At 39.3% G+C, this 22,234-nt stretch overlaps 1 long non-coding RNA gene across 1 annotated transcript in view; it reads left to right on the plus strand.

Annotated features, from left to right (window-relative positions):
• The first annotated feature begins 18,119 nt into the window (after positions 1–18,119).
• The window catches only part of LOC123630303, a 40,528-nt gene continuing 36,413 nt past the window's right edge, over positions 18,120–22,234 (plus strand). Inside the window, exon 1 of the long non-coding RNA XR_006732643.1 lies at positions 18,120–18,393. This is a non-coding gene — a long non-coding RNA (uncharacterized LOC123630303). The remainder of the gene's footprint in view (positions 18,394–22,234) is intronic.

The following is a 22,234-nucleotide window of genomic DNA, read 5'->3' on the forward strand; positions in this document are numbered from 1 at the left end:
TAGCTCACAGCAACATCAAACTCCTGGGCTCAAGCAATCCTTCTGCCTCAGCCTCCCGAGTAGCTGGGACTACAGGCATGTGCCACCATGCCTGGCTAATTTTTTCTATATATTTTTAGTTGCCCAGATAATTTCTTTCTATTTTTTAGTAGAGACAGGGTCTCACTCTTGCTCAGGCTGGTCTCGAATATTTTTTAATTTATATGAATACATAATTGTACATATTTATAGGGTACAAGTGATATTTTGATACAAGCATACAATCTGTAATGAACAAATCTGGGTAATTAGGATATTCATCACTTCAAGCATTTATTATTTCTTTGTGTTGGGAACATTCTAAATCATTGCTTCTAGCTATTTTGAAATATACAATAAATTATTGTTAACTATAGTGGCCCTATTGTGCTATCAAACACTAGATATTCCTTCTAACTGTACTTTTGTACCCATTAATCAATCCCTCTTTATCTTCCCCTCCCCATTACCCTCCCACCCTCTAGTAACCACCATTCTATTCATTACCTCCATGAGGTCAATTTTTTTAGCTTCCACATATAAGTGAGGATATGTGATATTTGTCTTTCTATGCCTGGCTTATTTCACTTGACATACTGTGCTCCAGTTCCATCCATGTTGCTGCAAATGACAGGGTTTCATTCTTTTTATGGCAAAATAATATTCCATTGTGTATATGTACCACATTTTCTTTATCCATGCATTTGTTGATGGACACTTAGGTTCATTCCATATCTTGGCTATTGTGAACAGTGCACAATAAACATGGAAGTACAGATAGCTCTTTGGTATATTAATACTAATTTCCTTTCTTTTGCATATATATAGCCAGCAGTGGAATTGCTCAATCATATGGTAGTTCTTTTTTTAGTTTTTTGCGGAACCTCCATAATGGCTGTACTACTTCATATTCCCACCAACAGTGTATGAGCATTCCCCTTTAGCCCCATGCTTACTGGCATCTGTTATTTTCTTTTTGTTAATAGCCATTTAAACTTGGGTGAGATAGTATCTTGTTGTGGTTTTGATTTGCACTCCCTGATGATTAGTAATGTTGAGCATTTTTTCATATAATTGTTAGACATTTGTATGTCTTCTTTTGAGAATTGTCTATTTAGAGCTTTTGCCCATTTTTAATTGAATTATTTGCTTTTTACTTTGAGTTGTTTGAGTTTCTTATATATTCTAGTTATTAATCCTTGGTCAGATGAATAGTTTGGAAATATTTTCTCCCATTCTGTAGGTTGTCTCAACACTTTGCTGATTGTTTTCTTTACTGTGAAGAAGCTTTTTAGGTTGATGTAATCCCATTTGTCAATTTTTGCTTTGGTTGCCTGTGTTTTTGAGGTTTTACTCAAGAAATCTTTGCCCAGATCAATGTCCTAAAGCATTTCCTTGATGTCTTTTTCTAATGGTTTCATAGTCTCAGGTTTTACATTTAAGTCTTTAATCTATTTTCATTTGATTTTTTATATGGTGAGATATAGAAGTCTAGTTTCATTTTTCTGCATATGGTTTTCCAGTTTTCCCAGCACTATTTATTGAAGAGAATGTCCTTTCCCCAATGTATGTTTTTGGCACCTTTGCCAAAAATAAGTTGGCTGTAAATGCATGGATTTATTTCTGGGTTCTCTATTCTGTTCCATTGGTCTACGTGTCTATTTTTATGCCAGTACTGTCCTGGTTGGGTTGCTATACTTTGTAAACACAATTATTTTGTTTTCCAATTCACACAATCCAATTTAGGCCAAATATCTTCTATATGTCAGTCCGGACCCTTACCCACTCTGCTCTGCCTCAGGAGGCTGCCCTGTATTTATACATTCCCTGGAGATCTAACTTCCAACTGTGTTAGGCCAATCTCCAACAAGAAATCCAAGAGAAAGAAGACTGTGCTCAGAATATTTACTCCCCTAGCTCTTTTCCTGGAAGGTCCTTCAAGCTTGTAGCTCCCTTAACAAAAGTCACAAGTCCTCTGAAGGTGGTCCTCCCTCTGCCACTCTTTCTCTCTGAGCTTCAGAAAATGCTCCCTCTGCTTATCCTTTCAGGCTTAAGGATGTTAACCCCTACTATTGCTAGCACTGGGATACTACACTATCTTTTGTGCTTTCCCTATACTTCATCTACATGGTTGTAAATAGTTCCTTTACTAAGCCCTTCTTAGGCTTAGTAAAGCCTAGAATTATCCCAATTTGAAAGCACCATCTGTTTCCTCCTGGGACCCTGAATGACACACCTGATTGGTAGAGAGCAGGCCTGCCACCATACCTCTCCACATACACACATTCCTCCAGAATAATGATTACTAATAGTTTTGTGTATCTTTCCAAGCACAGAACATATTTGTGAGATATATAATACCAAAAACACACAGAAGAAACATAGACAATGTTTTTAAAATGAGAACTTGTTTTAAAAAACATAAATTTCTGGTTGCTACTGACCATGCCCCATTTTTTAAACTCTTTCCTTTCTTGATTCCTATAACCCTTCACAATTCTGATACTCCTTTAATCTTTTTGATGACTCTCTGTCTCACCTTTTGGGCTTATCTTCTGAAATTTAGGTGTCCAGATTCTGTCCATTGTTCTCTTCTCTCATCATCCTCTCTTTGAGATTTTGTGTCCTTACATAGATTCAATTATCATTATTATGTCAAAGATTCCAAAATCTCTGTCTCCAGCTCTGACCTCTTTCCCAAGTTCCTCCATTTTCATTACTCTCTGGTGGTTATCACCAATCCAAACACACTAACAGCAATTCAAATACAAGAGGATCAAAACCAAATTCATATCTTTCCCACTAAACTAGTTCCTCCATCTGACTTTCCTTTTTCTATTTTTAACACCACCAATCTTCTTGTCTTCCCAGCTCAAAATTTTGGTGCCATATTTGACTCCTTTTTGTTGTTGTTCATCACTCCTATAGCTATAGTATTCATCTATTAATCTTTTATTTTCAGCTGCCACAGCCAAAATCCAAAATATTACCATCCTGGAATTTCACAATACCCTGCCAACTCAGCTTTCCACAGCTAGTTTTTTCCTCCCCTTGTATCTAGCCATCCAACAGATTGACATCCTAATATTCCCCCAAAATATAATATTTCTCTTCTCTGACTTAAAAAAATAACTGCCCAGTGTTCCCTGAATTTAAGTACAAACTTCAAGGTTTGTGTCCAAATGTCTCACCATAGACCTTAACCTACACAAGCTCTCATCCCAATATTTACACAAGGCTCCACACAGCCTTAATATATGCTGTTTTCCCTGATCAAGACTTTCACACATCTCTGCTCATTTAAATTCTTCAAGGTCCAGCTGAAATCTTACCTCCCTAATGCATCTTTTATGAGACATTAATCATATTCTGCTTTACAATATATTATTTGTGTACTGCCATCTAATTCAACAGATTCAAAGTTCCCTGAGGGCAAGAACTATTTCTTAATCATTTTTATTTCCCTCACAGAACTTCTGTAACCTCTTTCACATAATCAGTGATCACTAAATATGCATTGAATAGATTAATCAATGAAAAATTATCTGCTGGGTGCAGTGGTTCACCCCTGTAATCCTAGCACTCTGGGAGGCTGAGGTGAGAGGCTTGCTTGAGCACAGGAGTTCAAGACCAGCCTGAGCAAGAACGAGACCCCATCTCTACTAAAAATAGAAAAAATGAGCCGAGCATGGTGGCCCATGCCTGTAGTCCCAGCTACTTGAGAGGCTGAGGCAGGAGGATTGCTTGAGCCCCGGAGTCTGAGGTTGCTGTGAGCTAGGCTGATGCCATGGCACTCTAGCCCTGGCAACAGAGTGAGACTATGTCAAAAAAAAAAAAAAAAAAAAAAAAAAACCCATGACCCCACTTTAAATAAATAAAAAAAAAATTATCAGAAAGAACTAAGTTTTCTTTAATAAAGATTTAGAAACCATTTCTTTTTCGCTTCTTAAATAGTTTTTTTTCTTTTTTAGATGCTTATATCACTATAGTCTATAGCACCTCATTTTTAGACTTTTAAAGTTGTAGATTGTGTAAACTATGTACAGAAGATGCAGTCCAATATGAAGTGTGAGAGTGATAACAACATGACCCATAATTGTAGTATAATTGCTAATCAAAAGTAAATGGGATTTTGGCACAAGCCAAATTTTAAGAGAAAACAAAAGTAGAATAAAAATGTTCTGTCTATTGGACCTTTCACTGAAATAATACTGTGGTTACTTCTACTTTAAAGAGACTTTCCAAATCTATTTTAATGAAATTATCTTAATTTTATAATTATCTTATTTTTATAAATAATCAGTGCAAATAATAAATAAATATGGTAAATCTGGCTGTCAGAAGTTGAATGTATTGAGTGACCAGCTCATCTTAGAAGCTAAACTGTGAAGTATTGTATGTAAAAATAAAAGAGAAACAGTGTAGTTTTAAAGAGGGAGTGATGCAAGTAGCTGAGTACATCTGTTAGCTACTTTAGTGTGAAGAAAAGCTTAAACATGTTTATTCATTCATTCATTCATTCATTCATAAACCTATAGTATATGCCAAGCACTATGTTAGGTACCAGGGATAGCAAGGATAAAGACATCATCCCTTCTTTAAAAGGAAGACAGAACGATAAACAAATGATGTGATGGGGAAGTAATTGAAATGTAATGTTTGTGCCTGGCATAGCAGTAGCACAGAGAAGTAAAAAAAGATTGTTACAAACAGTTTCATTCTTGAGGGCCTTTACTAATCTGGCTTTCTGTAACTTATTGTAAAATGTCACCCACTGGACAAGGCCAGGAAGAAAGAACATATTATAAGACATAAGTATTTGAATAATTTATAATGGCTTCATTGCTTGGAAAACTTCAATTACTTTTGGCAACATGATGAAACCACTGGTCTCAATGTGGAAGATAAAGCACACAACGTTGCAGTGCCTGAAAAAGAACACACAATTATAATTACAGTATTTTAAAAGAGAGTGCTAGTTATTATTTTCTATGGTCAGGAGGGAAAATGCTCGTTTACTTCAGATTTTAGCAGCATACTCTTACCTACCTTAGATTTCTTATCTCTGAGCTAAGCAAACCATTTTAATATCAAGCAAAGCCACAAAGCATTTCTCAAACTACATATTTAATTAATTGCTTACTTATTTGGCTTTCTCCTCACCAGATTATGAGTTGCTTCTAGGACAGAGACTATTTCTTATTCATATTTACATCTAATGTCTAAACACAGTTCTTGGCACACAGCAGACAACAAATACTTGTTAAAAGAAAAATATAAATATAGACCTTTAGATCCTTACCAGCACTAAATATTTGGGCTTTTTATTGTCCATCATTTACAACCTTTTCTTGCCCTCATTCTCCAAATAAGAACAAGCAAGAGAGAAGGATTTCCAAATAGCCTAATAAATAGTTTATCAGTGTTTCAATAAATTAAAGCTCCAAAACTTACCAGGGAACTGTAATTCTCAAAAAAAGAAAGAAATCATATATAAGCCTTTGTATTTAAACTTAAAACTATATACTTCCTGAAATTGTTCTTCTTGTTGGATATCTATGAAATACCTTAGCAAATGGGAAACTGCAGACATGGCCCTAAACTTCATTTTAAATGACTGTGTTTATTATTTTTATTTTTATCCTCACTTTTGCTGTAGTTGTGGTGAATGGCTTCGAACATGCAAAATATGCTAAACAAGAAACCTAGCTCCTACCTGAAGAGTTAACAGTCAAGGCACAAAGAAGTACAATGGATTTAAAAGCCTCTTGAAGAACAGCCTTTTGCTGCATAGATGCCAGGCAAGACAGTATGTGGCAGGAAAAGAGTTGGGGAAACTGCTTTAAAAACCTATTAACTAGGAATGTGAAAAAGCAGGGAACAATCAGGAAAGGAGGGAGGTGCTCACTGTTTGAAAGGCTTTTAAATGTGACCATATTTTTGTTGGCTTTTTGCCTGCAGCATAAAATGAGGATGATGTACTGAATGGCTGGCTGGCTGCTGTAGGTGCAGTGAATGGAAGCTGGGCTAGGAAGTCAAGGCTGAATTCTGAGATGCCACTCTGGACCATGTGCAGCTGCTGAGACAATTCTCAGCAATGATTTAGTGAAGTAAACACAAAATTCAGTCAGCCTGTTCAATCACCCTTTCATTCTTGTATTTTTCTTGATCCCATAAACATTTGCCTGTGCTGTCTTTGCTGCAGATATTAAGGAGTTAATAAATTAGCCAGCCAACAGGCAGGGATCGAGAAAAGCCACAGAACTTAGAACTGAACAGCTGACAGCAGATTCTGCAGGTGCAAGATGGGAATCAGCTCTGCATTTTCTATGTAGCACAGTTTTCTCTGTCTGGCCTGTGGCCTGATTTCCTGGCCTCTTCAGGATAAGCTGAGTTATAAGGGAGAGAATTCCAGAAGGTCTTCCTCTATGATCCTCTGAACTCTAACCTTTCAAAAGGAGGCAATTTCCTTGTATGTTTAGACTGAAAATATTGCATATTGCCAGTGGCCTTGTAAGATTTGGTTTTATGTTAGGAAAGAAAAATGCTCTAGATGCCATCCTATTTAAAGAAGAAATGGTGGATTAAACTGCACAGCATAATGAATCAGCCTGCTGCAACTGGGTGTCAAGGATTGTGTGTATGTGAGTGTGAGGGAAAGAGAATCACTACTTTTATAGAATATATAAGTATCACAGCAAATAGTAAGGTCATAACAAAGTAAGGGAAAGGAGAGAAATGGGCTGCATTCATGTGCATATTTTTAATAAATTAGTTTATTATAGTCTTCTAATTATTCCATTTGATGGTAATGGACATTCAAAGCTAAACTCCACATTGTGGCAGTTCTTCCAAATCTTTTTGGCTTTATAGTGATAAAAATATTAATTATATAACACTTGAAAATGTTCAGTATGATCCTTGATCATTGCAGTGTTTCTTCTGTGAAGGACTTTGGGTTGCCTGCAAGGGTGATAGTAATAGTGGCTAGATTGGATTGATAATAGGAAAATTAATTTGATTTTCTTTTTTACACTGGTGAATATGGCCTACGTATCCAAACAGTTTTGACCAAACTCTATTATTAGGTACATATTTGTAATAAGGATAGAAAAACTCAGAGATCTGGGATATTTTTCTAGAAAGACTCCAGGAAAGACAGACAAATGCCTTCAGTCAAAATGAGAACTAATACCTACTATTCAATCCCATTGTAGATCTTCTCTTTCTCTCAGGACTACCTTAAGTCCCTAAAATTCTATGCTTCCAACTTCCCCTTTTAAAATTGAAGAGCCTATGACTTAGATCATAAAAGATTAGCTACTTTCAGAAACACTGGCCTTAAATTAGTTTGACTTAGAGAGTTCTGAAAAGGTTTCCCCAATCCAAAAATATCTCTTCCAGACATTTGGTGGGAACCTAAAATAAGTTCGACCACTAGAAATTTTAATATTTAGAGTAATTCTCTGTCCCTTACTGATAATTTCAATTTCAAAACACAGTAAAATTAAATAAACATAAAAATACAAAAATATATGTATACTATAAATATAATTATTAAGTACTTGTAGGCCAAAGATCAGGAAAAGTATAGAAAATTTGTTACTTATGGTATTAATGTGGTAGTATTACAGATTATATTTTAAAATCTCCCTTTAATATGTTTCTAATAACCATCAGTAGGGAAAAAACTAATATCACTTTTAAAGACTCTAATTCTACTTGACTACTGTATCTCTAGCTAGCAGAACCTAAAATATAAGTAAACAAAATTTTAAAATAATACTTTCATGTAATGATCTTTAACTAGTGTTAGGGAGAAAAACATAAAACTCAAGAAATATTCACTTACAAGTTAATGAGGACTTATTATGGGGAAGGCACTTTGTTGGGTGATACAGAGGATACAAAAATGACCAGGATCTGAGCCCCATCCTTTGAAGAGCTTATGTCATAAAGCTGGTAACTTTGAAGAAAGAATACATTGTTATTATCAGTCATCAGTATATTCTGGTGAACCCATTGATTAGCCATTTGTTTCAGATTTTAAAAGGCAGGAGGATGAGGCAAACCTAGGATACTACCTAGGAAAGGTCAGCTTGGATTAAGACACTTAATGAAGGAAAACGAGGGCAGTGGGCACAAGCAGAGAGAGGCAATAGCACAAAAGAGGAAAAAAGATGAGAGCATGCTGACTGCAAACTGTGTGTATTTCAGAAGGTTAGTCAGAGCTCGCTCTGACTTCTAGCAAATAATTTTCAAAATATAAGGGGACCATCACAAAGCACTACCCTTATCAATCAAGGTGTGCCAAATAATCAAGGGAGGGATATTTATAGACAATGTGCCCTCATATTCATGATGTAAACTCTGAACTAGTATGTATTTCCTAATAAGCCCCCACTAGAGTGAAGATTGTTTTATTCCAATCATTTCTGAAGTTCACTCTAATATCTGATGTTGCAGATATTCTTGTTCCATTGTTTTATTCTAAACATTTAAAACCAGATGGGAAAAGTAATGCCCATAACGAGTTGAATGCATCATTAAAGAAGGTATTTTCCAAGTTGTTTGGGAAATGATTTACTTTCTCTGTTTTCACCCTTTCTAGACCTCAAAATATATTGAGTTTTCCTCACTGGTAAAGAAATATGACACTGAGAAGTATCAAATGAACCCACTTTAACAGACTTCAAAACCATACCACTAATCTATTATTTTAAAATGCTTCTAAGACTCATTTCTTACAACTGATCACTCTCTAGAGGAAGCACTAACACTCACAGGCCTCAAATTTTAATTTGGTTCCTAATACTCCATTTGGTAATCAATATCCTCTTTTGCCCCTCCCTGCCCTCTCAGATAGCCTTATTCTCTGTCAGTATCTATCACATTTTTCTTTTTTTTAGTCACCTTCTTCATTCTTCATCCTTCCTTTTGGGCCATGCTCTCTGCCTTTTATATCCATATTCACTTCCTCCTTCTCTTTCTCATTTAACCCTTCCTAGACCTTTAGATCATGAGCACTAAAAATTGTGATTCACTGTTTTTACCATAGTGACCTCCCATTAATAAAATTTCTCTCCTCCACAAGATTGTTCTAAGAAAGTATTAATTTTGAGCATCCATAATTGTTGCCCAGAGATAGCCATTGATTCAGCTTCATATGTTTTAAATCAAATGTGTTCAAGAATATGATTTCTTACTCCTATGCTCATTCAGTATTTTCTGTGGCTCTCCTTTATTATACCTTTCTACTGCAAGATGGAAACTTAGTTATCTGTGGTCTAGTCTGAACTGTACATGGGGCAGTGATAATGACCTTCTGACCCTACGTTTCTTCCTGGCTGTGGGTAGAATTGATAGCACTTTTTCAATTTCTCCCTTGTCTTTGCTTGAACATACTGGAATTACAACCTCTGTCAAAGGTAACATCCCTTTTGTAGTGGAAACAAAAGGAGTGTGTAATGAATTGGTTAAGATTACATTGCATGTTTAGATGATGAAATCCAACTGCAGCTCAATTCCTTTATTTTCTCTAGCTAGACCTGGTCTTTCAATAAGACATTATTGACTGGCATTTTCCCCAGAACAGGTGCTTTGGAATATAGTCTTGCTGCTTTGAGTTCTTTAGACTGAAAAACAGCGATGGTATGGGTCAAGAGAATCAGAGATGAGACAATAATGTCCAGTATCTTAGGATGAGCACTGTAGATGATCCAAATCCAGGTGGCACTAACAGAATGAAAGGTCTTTGGATTTATATGAAGTGCTAACTCTTTTCAAATTAAGGTGGCAGGATATGAATTATAGTTTTATTTGCTCTTTCTCTGCAAAATTCTAGGACTAAGAGAGGAGAAAGGCAACATTTTCTATAATTCACCACTATAGATTGTGCTATAGTAACATTATAAAATGAATTTTTATGAATATGAAATCAATTAATGCTACAATTGTGGAGTATTAACAAATGCTATCTTTTTATCACAAATCATATCACCTTTGGTTGCTATGAATAGCAAATTGTTGGATTTTTTCTTCCTTTTCCCTTATTTTACTTTGGCTGTGGTTCGTTTTTATTTTTCAAAAACAAGATTACTTACAATTTTTGCTTTTAAAAATGATATAATATCCATATTGGCTGCAGAAAATATTTAAAATGTGTGCTTTTCAAAGAATGATCAGATCATTTATTCATGTTTTAGATAAAAATGATAATATTCATCTCAATTATTTCTGCCAAGGACTGTAACACTAATTTTACTCTTTCTAAAAATTAAAATAGCAAACAGTTTATATAAGGTGTTGATAATTACCTATATTATTGTACTGCTGTGACAGATGTTGGCAAAAAAGCCTAAAATGCCTACAGCTGTGCACTCCATGACATCTAGTTTATACTCAGACAGAAGGCTAACAGATGTTCTGAACTGTCACTTTGCCTAAATGTTTTAAAGTCTAAGGACCTGCTTTATAATTCACCAGAGTCTGGTTTGGTTTCACAGAGGTCCTCAGAATTCCCATCTGTGGCAATTAATGTTGAAGACATTGATAAATCAACCCTTGTGTTTTCTCTCTTCTTTAACAAACAGACATCAGTTTATATATGGATTGTGGATTGTGAAAGCTGTTTTTATGTACACCCTATTGGTAAAATTTTTTCCTCAAATATAAGATAGAATTGGACCATCAGAACACATAGAGGTTTGTTTTGAGCCATAGAAAGGGCCAGGAAATCATTCATTCTTTGCCTTCTGTTAAATCTTATGCACTTTGGAAGTAAAATGTTAACAATTTCTAATGACAATTTCCATAAGTTGTATTTTTTCCAATGAATAAAAAAGTGTTTTGTTATTTTTATTCAGCATTTTGACAGCTCTGCTCATAACAATAACTATTAATTGTGCAGACTGTTAAAATAATGGAAGAAGAAAATAAATGGCATTCAGAAAGTATACAGCACATCTTCTCCAGCTTGACACCCTAATACTTCCTCTTCTCAAACATACCTTCAGATCCTTCGTACAGAATTACTGCCCCATGCAAAGGCCACCAATGCCTTATTTGCTGCTTCTCTTAATTTTAACAAGCTGGATTCTTGTAGTACACTTGCTTAATAGTTTAAACATTCTGTTAACAATCAGGTGTTTGGCCTATCCTGTTTCTCCTCCATTCTGTATAGAAATATAACCCCAAATAGTACATCTTTCTGGGTTTGTTTCTAAATTAGTCCCCACACTTAATTATGAGGATGAGAGGGATGCCTTATTCCTCTTTGTTATAGGCTAAGCTCTCAGTAATCCCAAACAAAAGAGCCAGTTCTGGAAGATATAGGATTTGCTAGCAGGATTATGGTCTCATAGATAATGATGTGCAGTCAGCAGAAGCGAAGCTTTATTTTAATTCAAATAAGCTAGTAAACAAACCACTGACAAGTCTGCTGGTGAGAGTAACTGGCTGCTGTTGCCACATTGGCAGCTAAATTATAGAAAATCTATTATACCCTGTTCACCATATGTTTAATTTAATACAAGATACAAATTAAACTATCCACAGTGCCTATTAAAATAACAATACTTTTTTATATTTGAATGTCTTAAAATAATTTCCACTGACCTTTTAAAGGGCAGTTTTGATATAGGTGATTATCTAGGGGGGAAAGGTAGTTAATAGAAGGCAAAAAAAATTTAATTGCCTTTCTGAGAAAATAAAAATATAAATGTTCACTGGCTTGCAGTTGTTAATAAGGTTAATTAACAGTCATGTGTTCTGTTATTACTATATTTCCCTCCCATCCTTTTGGTTTCTGAGGCTCGGGTTTTAAGAGTGATACTTAGTTTGACCTACATGAGTCTATCCTCATGAAGTCATTACCTGGTTCAGGCCAGCCTATGGGAAACCTTAGGCCTAATGCCAATTGAGACTTACCTTCTGAAAATTAAGTTTAAATCCTAGGCCCAACTTTGGTATGGGAAAAGACATTGACTTTTATATCCCTGCCTCAAGTCAATCTTTTCACAGTCAAAGGATCCTAAGGAAAGCCAGAATTAAGAGGCTGCCTTCCAGAGAAAGGAAAGAAGGAAAAGACAGCCCACACATGGTTCACAACCAATTTCCTCCTGTACCCACGGCAGTTAGCAACCAGTGATGCTTACTTATGCCCATTTGCACTCAGCCTACCAGATTCTAAAGACCAGACTGGGTTTTAAAATTATAGAGCTAGATTTGAAACCCATATCTACTATTTCCTAGATGTGAAAACAGACATATTTAACCCAGATGGATCTTCCTTTACTTTATTAAAGTGCAATAACTCCAATTTTACAGTATTATCATGAAAAGTAAATAAGAGAAAGCATCTGGTACATAATATATACTCATTAAAGATTAGTTCCTTTCCTCTTTCACTCTGAAGCAAAGAGAGAGGGGAGAGTGTTAAGAATAAGGACTGGAGAGGGAGGTGTAAATAGAAATTCTTCCTGGAGTCAGTTTCCTTGGAGCATTAACTCCTTTCCACAGGCAAAACCCAAAATAGCCTGCTCCTTTTCTCCCCAAATTCACCACAATACCTACTCTTTAAGAATCTATCAGTAAGCCTCCCTAGCCAGCTGCCTATCTTTGGGCCTATGAAATAGAGAAATAAAAAGTAATCATCACACTTTGGGATGGCTGTTCAAACTTTTGTGTATAGATTTTGTCCTGGGTCTGCAATTGAGTTCATGGGATTGCATTATGTGAATTTGGGTTCAAAGAATAGATGCCTAGCAGATCCAACTATGTACTAATAATTACAATATTGCATAAGCTGTACATTTGGAAAATGTCCTTAGTTTCGATGATTCTTGAAGTCCAACAGATGATATTAATGTTTTACCCAAAAAACAAGTTAATTTATCTTAGATTTTGTAAGAAGCAATTTCCAGAGCATGATACTGGGAAGGATATGCCAGAGGGACACAGAACAAATGTCCCATGGTCTCTTCCCTTCTCTCCACTATCTTGCTACGCAGAGGTTGAGAGACTAGACATATTTCCATTTACTGAAATGCTGAATAAACTGATAAATTAAGAAATTGAAAAACAAAAAGGTCGCAAAAGTTGTGGCCTATTTCAAATGTTTAACATTTTTAAATTAATACTTTTAACACATAAAGACAAAATTTATGATTGTATGTATAACTTCATTTTACGTATAGAAAAAAATTTTAATGGAGGCCATGGATGAATGTTCCCCATGGGCCTTGCTTCTACCTCTAAATTTCCACTTAGTTATAAAGCGTACACCGTTCTCTAGTCCCTGTTGTCAATCTTAGCATAAAAGAAACTAAAGGAACCGCAGAGTTCCGGAAGTGTGAGCATGAGTGAGAAGGAAGACCATACTAGGTATGTGGCCACTTAGCAGGCATCCTGCCTTCCTATCTGCACTCTCACCTTCGCCACCTCCGGTTTCCAAGTCCTTGACTTGCTGACCTGAGAGCCGCCCTCCTCTGAGAGCTTGTCCCGGTCCCTTGCTGGCCGGACGGACCTTGGTTCCCGACTTTCCATCCCGGAACCGCCCCTCCCCCGAAGCAACCACTATCTAGCCCTTCAGAAAGGATCTCCTGGGCCGGCGGTTCCCAACACGGGATACGGGAGAACAGCCAAACTGGCCACACTGTGAGCTGGGAGGAATAAGCGGTGCCAAATTCACTGCGACATTTGAGGCTAGATTCAGGGAGATCTTGCTCGCCCTCCGGTGCCTCGGAGCTCGCCCTCCCGTGCCCATGGGCCTGGGAAAGGTGTCCTGGAGGGCGGCCGGGGCACCCAGACATCGACACGCTCGGCCAGTACCGCGCGTACCGCGGCGGAGGGGCCCAGCCTCCCTCGGAGCCAGGGCCGAGCCCGCGCCGCCCGGACGTGCGGGCCGGGAGCGCGGGAAAGTGGAGTGGCGGGCGCGGCCGGGTGGGGGCGCAGCGCCTCGGGGACCGGGCGTGCGGGCGGGGGGACCCAGCCTGGCCGGCCCCAGCCTCCACTTCCCAACGCGAGCGAACTTGGATAAGGCTGACCCATCGCGCAGGGCCCAGAACACCTACAAGGCCAGGCCTGATCGCCAAACACGTTCCGCCTCAGCTCCAGCTGCCCCTCGGGTTTCCACAGACCAAGGAAAGGACGGATGGAGGAGGCTAAAGGGCTGAGGCTCTGACTAGAAGTTAATTCTAGAAGCCTTGAAAAGTGGTTTCCAGGTCTGTTCCCAGGCACGCACGCACGCATGTTCTCTGCTTAGGTTTTCGAATCTAGAGAGTTTGAATTGAAACCATATCCTCCCCTAGATCGTGTCCAGCGGGGGCGTCGACCTCACCGCGGCCCCCGGTTATTTAGAGGAGCGCGTCAAGCGGGGTGTCATGTCGTTTTGATTTTGTCTAAGTGAATAACTGAATCGTGTTAGGCCAGTTTACATCTTCATAATCCCGTGGTGGATTTAAAAGCGGTCGCATTTCTAACCCTTACGCAAAACGTGGGAAGCGGTCGCCTCCCCGGACTTGGCGCGGCCGCTCGTGTCGGAGCCGCGCGTCCCGGCAGTCGGGCGGCGGGTGGGGGGTGAGAACCGTGCGCGTCTGCCGCGGGTCCCGCGCGCCCGCGCCCGCACGGCGTCGGCGGCCCCGCGAGCCGGCACCCGAAGGCCGAGGGCTGGGGCCCGAGCCGCCCGAGTCCGATGTATTTCCACGTGGGGACGGTAGAAGGTGGCCAGTTAGTGAATGATTGATTGCTTAAGGAGGGAGAAGCTACAGCCTTCACGGTGACCGATGGCTAAAACATGACATGCCATCTGTGTGAAACTCGCAATTTGCATGGTCATTGGTTCACTGGAACATCCAAACCCTGATTGTGCGTATCTTGTTTCCTTATAAACTGCACTCGCCGATTTAAAACCAAGTCCCGGAGGGGGTGGGGGGAAAAAAAGAAAAGAAAAAAAGAAAACCGAGTCCGGGGTGCTCCTTTTGCAATCCCCTCTGCCATTAGTCCCCTTAATTCCTTTTTTGTTTAATCCCCTCTTTACCTTTCTTTCCTCACTGCCTCCCTCTTTTCCTTCTTTATTCCTTCGTCTCTTCCTCGCTTCCTTCTTTCCTCCTTTCCCTTCCTTCTTTTCCTTCCCTTCTTCCCCAATCTGGGTCGTTCGTGCTGAATGTCATTTACTCACCAGCGTCCCAATCTGAGGGCGAGGGGGAAACCCCACCCCCTGCATCTCCCCAGCGAGGCTTGCGCTTGTAAAATTGGGGAGTTCAGCTTTGGCTCCAAAGTGATTTTGAACAGTGAAGTTTCCAATTCAGAGCCCCCTATAAACGCCCACAAATTGGCTCACACAGATTTTCCAACTCCCGTGAGAAAGCCATTTCTATAACCTAAGCATACTTTTAGTGAGGAGTGTTGTTCCAACCAGACAATCACGGATCGGTCAGATCAGTTTCTACCCCCGGCATACAGAAAGATTGGTTTGTTTGTTTTTTAAGCAGTTTTCCAGTTATAGAGCACTGGTTCCTGATTTTCTCATCTACCAAGGCAGTTTATCACTTTGGCCCTTCACCTTGCATTTCATATTCCACAATTTTTAGTTAAATGCTGACATCTTCCCCTATGTCAAATAGGATGCCATTGCATTACAGCTTTTGAGACAACTTTTGCTGACTGGCCTAAAAAAAACCTCTTCCTGATCTTTCATAGGAGAGTGAAGCCAACTAACAGATTTTAAACTTCCTTATGGCTAGGATTGCATAGACTGAAGTAATAAGATGTGTCCTTTAGTCACCTTAGGCTACTCATTGATGCCCTCCTAGCTTACAGTCTTAGATTCACCCAAAACCCCTCAGTGGAAAGAAGAGAGCAGTTCAGATTCTTTTTTAGTTTGTTGTAAAAAAGAAAATAGCTTTTTATCAGTTTGGGGCATCTTTCCTAAGTTTTAGTATCCAAAAATGTATATATGACAAGGGAAGCAGAAAGAGATCATTCAGTTATTCTGGTTGATTACTTTTTAATAAAAATACTCGATAAAACATTTTACATTCACCCTCCTCCCATTCAACCTTTAGCTGGGAGAAATGTTTCTACCATGGACTTTTAATTTTGTATAATGCCCCCCTTCCCTACAATACCATAAGTAACAAATACACACTCCTTAGCCTATTCTCTTAAAGGTCACTCTTGATTTACACTCTTCATTTCTCTCTTACCCCAACACACTCACACTGATGCAGGCACATTTTTCTTGATCCAGAGAGTGTTAGGATGTGCACAACTTCTTAAGTATTGCCCTGACTGTCATTCTTTTCAAACTGATATTAGGCTGTTTATCATGAGATACAAAATGAACTTTTGAGAAACAACCATGTGAAAAATTGTTTAATTTCTCATTTGGATGTTTGTTTTTCAAGTTTCATAGGAAAGGCTTTAATTGGTGTTTCAGCAACAGTGCCCCCAAATCCCTTATTAGATGACTCCATACCAGTTGTAAACCAATAACACAACTGTTTCCAAAAAAGGAAAGTAGAAGTTGAGATCAGTTGTGTCAAGGGATACATTTGAGTATTTACCTTTATTTTAAAAGGTTTGTGAGAAGAAAGGGAGAAATAAACTGGGAGTCAGAGATAGAGAACCCAATAAAAATTTGTTTTTAAAATTAAAGCCATTCTTCCAGACTATTGTCTTACCACAAGTGACAACACACAGCAGAAGTCATGAAAGTGGATTACTGTCACTCTGGGCTATTGGAGGCCTGGAGAGCCCTGGCATTAATTCCTATAGAAAGGTAGACAAACCTAGTCAGTAACTAATGACTTCCCCTGCAGCGCCCCCATTGTCAAGTGTTCAGGGCTCTCTCAAAGTTGATACAGACCTCAGCTGGGTGTAGGTGGCAGGGCTTCCCCTGTGAGAGGAAGTGGAAGCTCCCTGTGGAACTGAGAGGGAGGAAGCCTGGTGGCTGTAAGAGCAAGCCTGAGGGTATAGGGCACTGTAACAGGAAGGCTGTGGGCACCAGTCCCCCAGCATGGTCAAAGCTAGCCAAGGATGAATGGAAGAGTAGAGCCTTTGGGGCGCTAGAGACTAACCTTTAGCTTGTTTCACTCCTCCCACTGGGCTCACATCCTAGGTTTTCCAGGATTGGAAACCTTAGCAGAGGAGAGGGTGAGCATGGTAAGAAAACGTACCTAGACCCTGTCTAGCATGCGAGGACTGGTGGGAGCTTGCAGAGAGGAGGAGACACACCTCGGGATGAAAGAAGCCCTCAGTGATCTGTCTGTCTGGCTCATACAGTTGTGCATGGCCAACCAGAGAGTGAGGGAGAGGAAAGCTTCGTTTTCTTCAGTCACTCTTTCTGGGATTGCTTATCTCCTCTTCCCCAACCCTCTGCCTCACCCCGTCAGGACCAAATAGAATTGAAACTTCATTGCTTTTGACTGTACTGAGTCTAAAAACTCGGAATTTGATAAGGTTACTGCACCATTGATACGATTGTAGATTTTTTAAAGCCTCCTCAAAGAGACAGATGTTTGGGCTGATTAAGAATTGAGGAGTAAACCTGCAGCTGCACCAAGGAATAATCTATTGGACAAATATTTTAATAAAAAATATGAAGAGATCAGCCCGACCTTGCAAGGTCTTCTGCTTTAAAAAAAAATCTTTATCAAACCCCTATTCTATGGCTTCAATAAACAGAACCCATTACCTCACGGCATCTTTTGTTGGCCCCATACAAGAGAGAACAAAATGGTTATTCAGGGGAACGCTTTCGATTTTTATTGTGGGTAGCCTGCACAAAGAGCCGTGTTATTGTATTTAAAAGAACCATCTGTAGCAGAAACAATGGCATCAAATTATCTTTGAATACCCACTGAAAAAACATAAAGCTTTTTTTTTTATTCTTCTTCTGTACGGTGGGGGGATAGAGCAGTGTTAGGATAACTGACTTTTTTGTTGTTCTCTGGGTGCATTCTTCTCGCTCCCCCTCTCTCTCCCCCTCACCCTCTCTCTCTTCTCTCTCTCCCCTCTCCCTCTCTCTCTCTCTTTTAAAAAATCAGCCATTTGGGGTTTTAAGCCATAAACGATTTTTCTTGTTGCAGGGGATTGCAGTGGCAAAGCTAGGCTAGGTCTTGGAGGCTGGTGTAAGGCGATGCGGGTGAAGGCAGGAGGCTGATGGAAAGACTGGGGGGAAGAAAAGCCGAAATGGATTCACGGTGCCTTGGATGGAGGACGAGAGGGGAACTGCAAGCTCCTTCAACTCGTTCTGTCCGGTGAGAAGTGATCAAGCTTGGGCTGACAAGAGGCTCAGGGAGCCCTCACGTTCTTTCGCTTTTTTACCTGCCAATCAAACTGCTACAAGACAACACCCTGATCTGGCATGGACATGTAAGTAGCTTGCAACCCAACTTTGACATTCACTGCTAGCTCACTCCTCCCCCCACCTCACTTTCTTCCCCTCTCATTCTGGGTTTTGGTTTTTTTTTTTTTTGACCTTTAAGAGATCTGGAAATACACCCTGTGTGGCAATCATTTAACACAGGCAGATTTAAGTCTGAAAGTGTTAACTTTTGGAATTAAATGCTAATTTAGATTTCTTTAACAAATGCAAAATGGAATGACATTATTTTATTCTCTTCTGAACAGTTTTAGTACTGAACGTAATCAGTTGCCTTGCAAGGGTGTGTGTATTTCTTTTTCTATGAAAATCTAGAAATAGATCCGTGAGCACCCAGAGAGAAACCCAGGAAGGAAAAATTCAGGCTTCCATATTAAAAATGCTAAACTCTAGCATTCACTCCTACACGAAACCTTTTCCAGACCAATGCTACTTAGAATGGAAAGAGTGATTTGATTCAAAAGGTACATATTATAAAGGGGGTGCTACCACTTCAACTGGCGTCTTTCTATTTTGGTGATACCTGGGGTGGAGGAAGGTTACAAACAGGAAGCAAAAGGACATGGCGATACCTCGTTCTTTATGAGAGACTGACATACAGGGAGACAGAAATGCAAGGGGGCAGGGTAAGCAGGAAATATTACCTGAGAGAAGGAATTACAGAGCATGGCGAAGCTGGAAGGTGGGAGGGTTTCTGCGGGAAGTTGTGCGAGGGGTGATGGGGCTTGCTCTCTGGCGCCCTCTAATGGCAACTTGAACCAATGTTTTACTTTCGTAATTCAGCCCTGGGAAAAGCAGCTGGGTTTTTGTTATTGCTCTTGGGGTTTTTTTCCTCTAGAAACTGGAGACTATTAGTGGAGTAAATTGATTGTTTTCAGCCCAGAAACTTATGTATATGCCTTAAAATCATCACTGTTTTCTCCTCAAACATGCCCTCCTCTCCCGAAATCTTGTTAGACTAATAAAGGAGGGGAGGCTAATGGCAAATTGCCTTATGAAGGGTGGTCCACGCCCAATTAGTAATTCGGGGGAAAGGGATTCCTTTCCTACCTGAACAGCATTCTGACTCTTCTAATATACTCGAGAGGTGTAAGGGGGTGGAGTGGGAAGGGATGATTTGAAAATTGCAGATTCTGACACGGGCTCATTATAATACAATGTAAAGGGGGCTCTTAGGAACCTCTGTTATTGCGACATGTGGTGGTCAGGGGGCTTTCCTTCCCGCCTCCTATTTCTTTTTTCTTTTTCTTCTTTCTTTCCTTCTTTTTTTTTTCCTTTTTTTTTTTCAAAAATTTGGTAGATAAAGGTTAATCTTGGGCTGAATGATAGAGCTATGATTGACAAGAGAAAAGGTGTTGAGGGCAGGTCGCGCTGTCTTATTTACAGCCCACTGCTTGCTGTAGAGTCTTTGTTAGGACTGGAAAGCTAATTTAGTGCTGATCAAAAGCACCACAGAGTTAAAGGACTGGTAATGACTGCTAATTTCATTTCAGCCTCATGCATCCCCAACTGCTGTAATTAAAGGCATGCTATTTAAATACAGGTGAAGGTTTTTTTTTTTTTAGTTGGGGGGGTGGGTGGATTACAATTTTATTTAGATTTCTTCTTATACTGTACTTGGATGTTATGTAGTCCAAAATCAGATTTATTATTATTATTGTTATTTAGAGCCGCTTGTCATTTATACCTGGCTTTGTAGAATCCGCAGAGTGAAATGTGTCAGTCACATAAAAGCCCCTGTTTAAAGAAGGGAGGAGGATGCAGAGGGGTAGCTATTTAGGGAGAATTTAAATATTTGGGTCTCTTTCCCCCACTTCAAATTAATAGAAGGGCCTTCAATATAGTTAAAAGTATTTGAAACTTGGGGCAGGGTTAACAGGCCAAGGGATCAATGTCAGCTTTTTAAGTACTTCTAAAAAGATCATGTGAACAGATGGAAAATATATTTTTAATTAAATAATTTCCCCCACACTATATAGCTGCAGTGTTGGCACAGAAACCGTGTAATTTCTCAACCGATAGGAGTTTCTTTATGAGAACATCAAAGGATAAAAAGCTCTACATTTTCGTAGTTGGTTAAAATTGATAACCCCCCTCCCCATACACACACATGCACACACACACACACACACACACACCCAAAAAAGAATTTAGCCTTTAATCTCTTTTTATCCACGAAGACTAAAGCTCTGTACTCGACCCCGCGAGCGGCTCTCGCCTTCTGGGGCTGGAACCCGACTCAGATGTGAAGCGGCGCTGAGCCGCCGCGCAGGTTCGTGCCTAGCGCCCCCTGTTGGACACAGTAGGAGCTGCGCAGCGCCAGTCCCGGAAATCGCTAGAACCTTGCTCTGGGGTTAGAAAAAACTCTTTATTACTCTCCAAAAAGGAAAGGGGGTGCGGAAACAAGTTTTTATATCCTTGACAGATAATATAATTTTAACTCAATAAAAAACTGAAGAGGCGATAATACGATTTTAATTCAATAAAAAATAAAGGCTAACCTACTCCTCCTCCTCACATCCCAGCCATCCCCTACCCGGGTTTGGTTTTGGAACTCCTATTAAAGGTTCTGCGATGGTAAAACAGGTAAAGAAACATGACGAAAAACAAAGAATATTTTTTTCTGTAGCCGTGAAGAATTAAGCAAAGGCTACTTATTCTGTTTGTCCACATTTCAAAAAATTAAACGAAAGATGCTGCTGCTTGCTGTTCTGACATTGTGAAGCGTCTTGAATGCCCTCGAAGGTCCTGCAAGTATTGTAACTGAATCTCTGAGTAAACGAAATAACTTGCTTCTTTTTATTTATTTATTTATTTCTAGAATGTAATTAAAAGGCCAGTCTCTTCTTTGAGTGTTTCCCATCCCCCAAACCAATCTTGATCAAACTTTTCCTTTTCTGGCTAGCAGTTAAATTCCAGATATTGTCTAAGAAACAGGTGCCTGGTATCTTTCTTCTTTCATCTTAGCCCTAGGATTTCAGAGAAGGTATACCAATGGTAAGGAGTGCTTTCTTTGAAATTCAGCATTTCATTGACTAGGAATCCACCAGATTATCCTAAGGAAAGAGCAGTATTTTTACACTTCCAAAAACTACCTGTCTACATAAGAAAGAGCTTTGACTTTTTTTTTTTTTTTTTTTTTGGCCAGCAAGTGAGGGCAAAAATAGCCTTTGAATTATTTCAGAAAGATAAACTGTAAAGATGACACATCCTATGAATGGGAAAATGTGGATTTGTTTAGTTGTTTAAAATCAAACAGAAACAATTTTTGTGCTAAATGAACAAGATGTTTTATGATTTCCGTGCTCACGATGTACTTACAATTTTAACTTTTAACCTTAATAAGTTTAGGGTTTGCTTTTTTCCCTTTAAGTTTGCCTATTGAAGGAAACCAGCTTAATTTTTCATAAAAGAATGGCTTTAAAAAAATATTTAATACCATGGCTATGCACGTTTTTATGTTACCCTATTCAAGACTGCATTTTAAGGGGAATTGCTGTCTGTTCCATAAGAGGAGAGATGCCTTATCCATATGGTTCCAGAATTGGATCTCGGCTTAGGTTTTTTAGTAGGTAGGTTCAGATGTAATGGCAGAAAAAGGATTAGGGTTTTTGATAAATCTCTACCTGGAATTTTATCGAAATGGTGGACAAGCAGGATCACAGCCACAGTACCCCCACCCTTTGCTCTTCCAAAAGGTTTGTCCCCATTACAGGAATTTTGAGTCGGGGCTAGCTTTGCGAATCAGCGCCAAACGGGTAAGGTAACAAACGGTGCGCTGACCGTTGAGGTCTGGACACTGATCAGTGGCTCCCGCAGCCCGCGGGGTAA

This window comes from Lemur catta, chromosome 1 (genome assembly GCF_020740605.2).
Source record: "Lemur catta isolate mLemCat1 chromosome 1, mLemCat1.pri, whole genome shotgun sequence".
Classification (NCBI taxonomy): Eukaryota; Metazoa; Chordata; class Mammalia; order Primates; family Lemuridae; genus Lemur; species Lemur catta.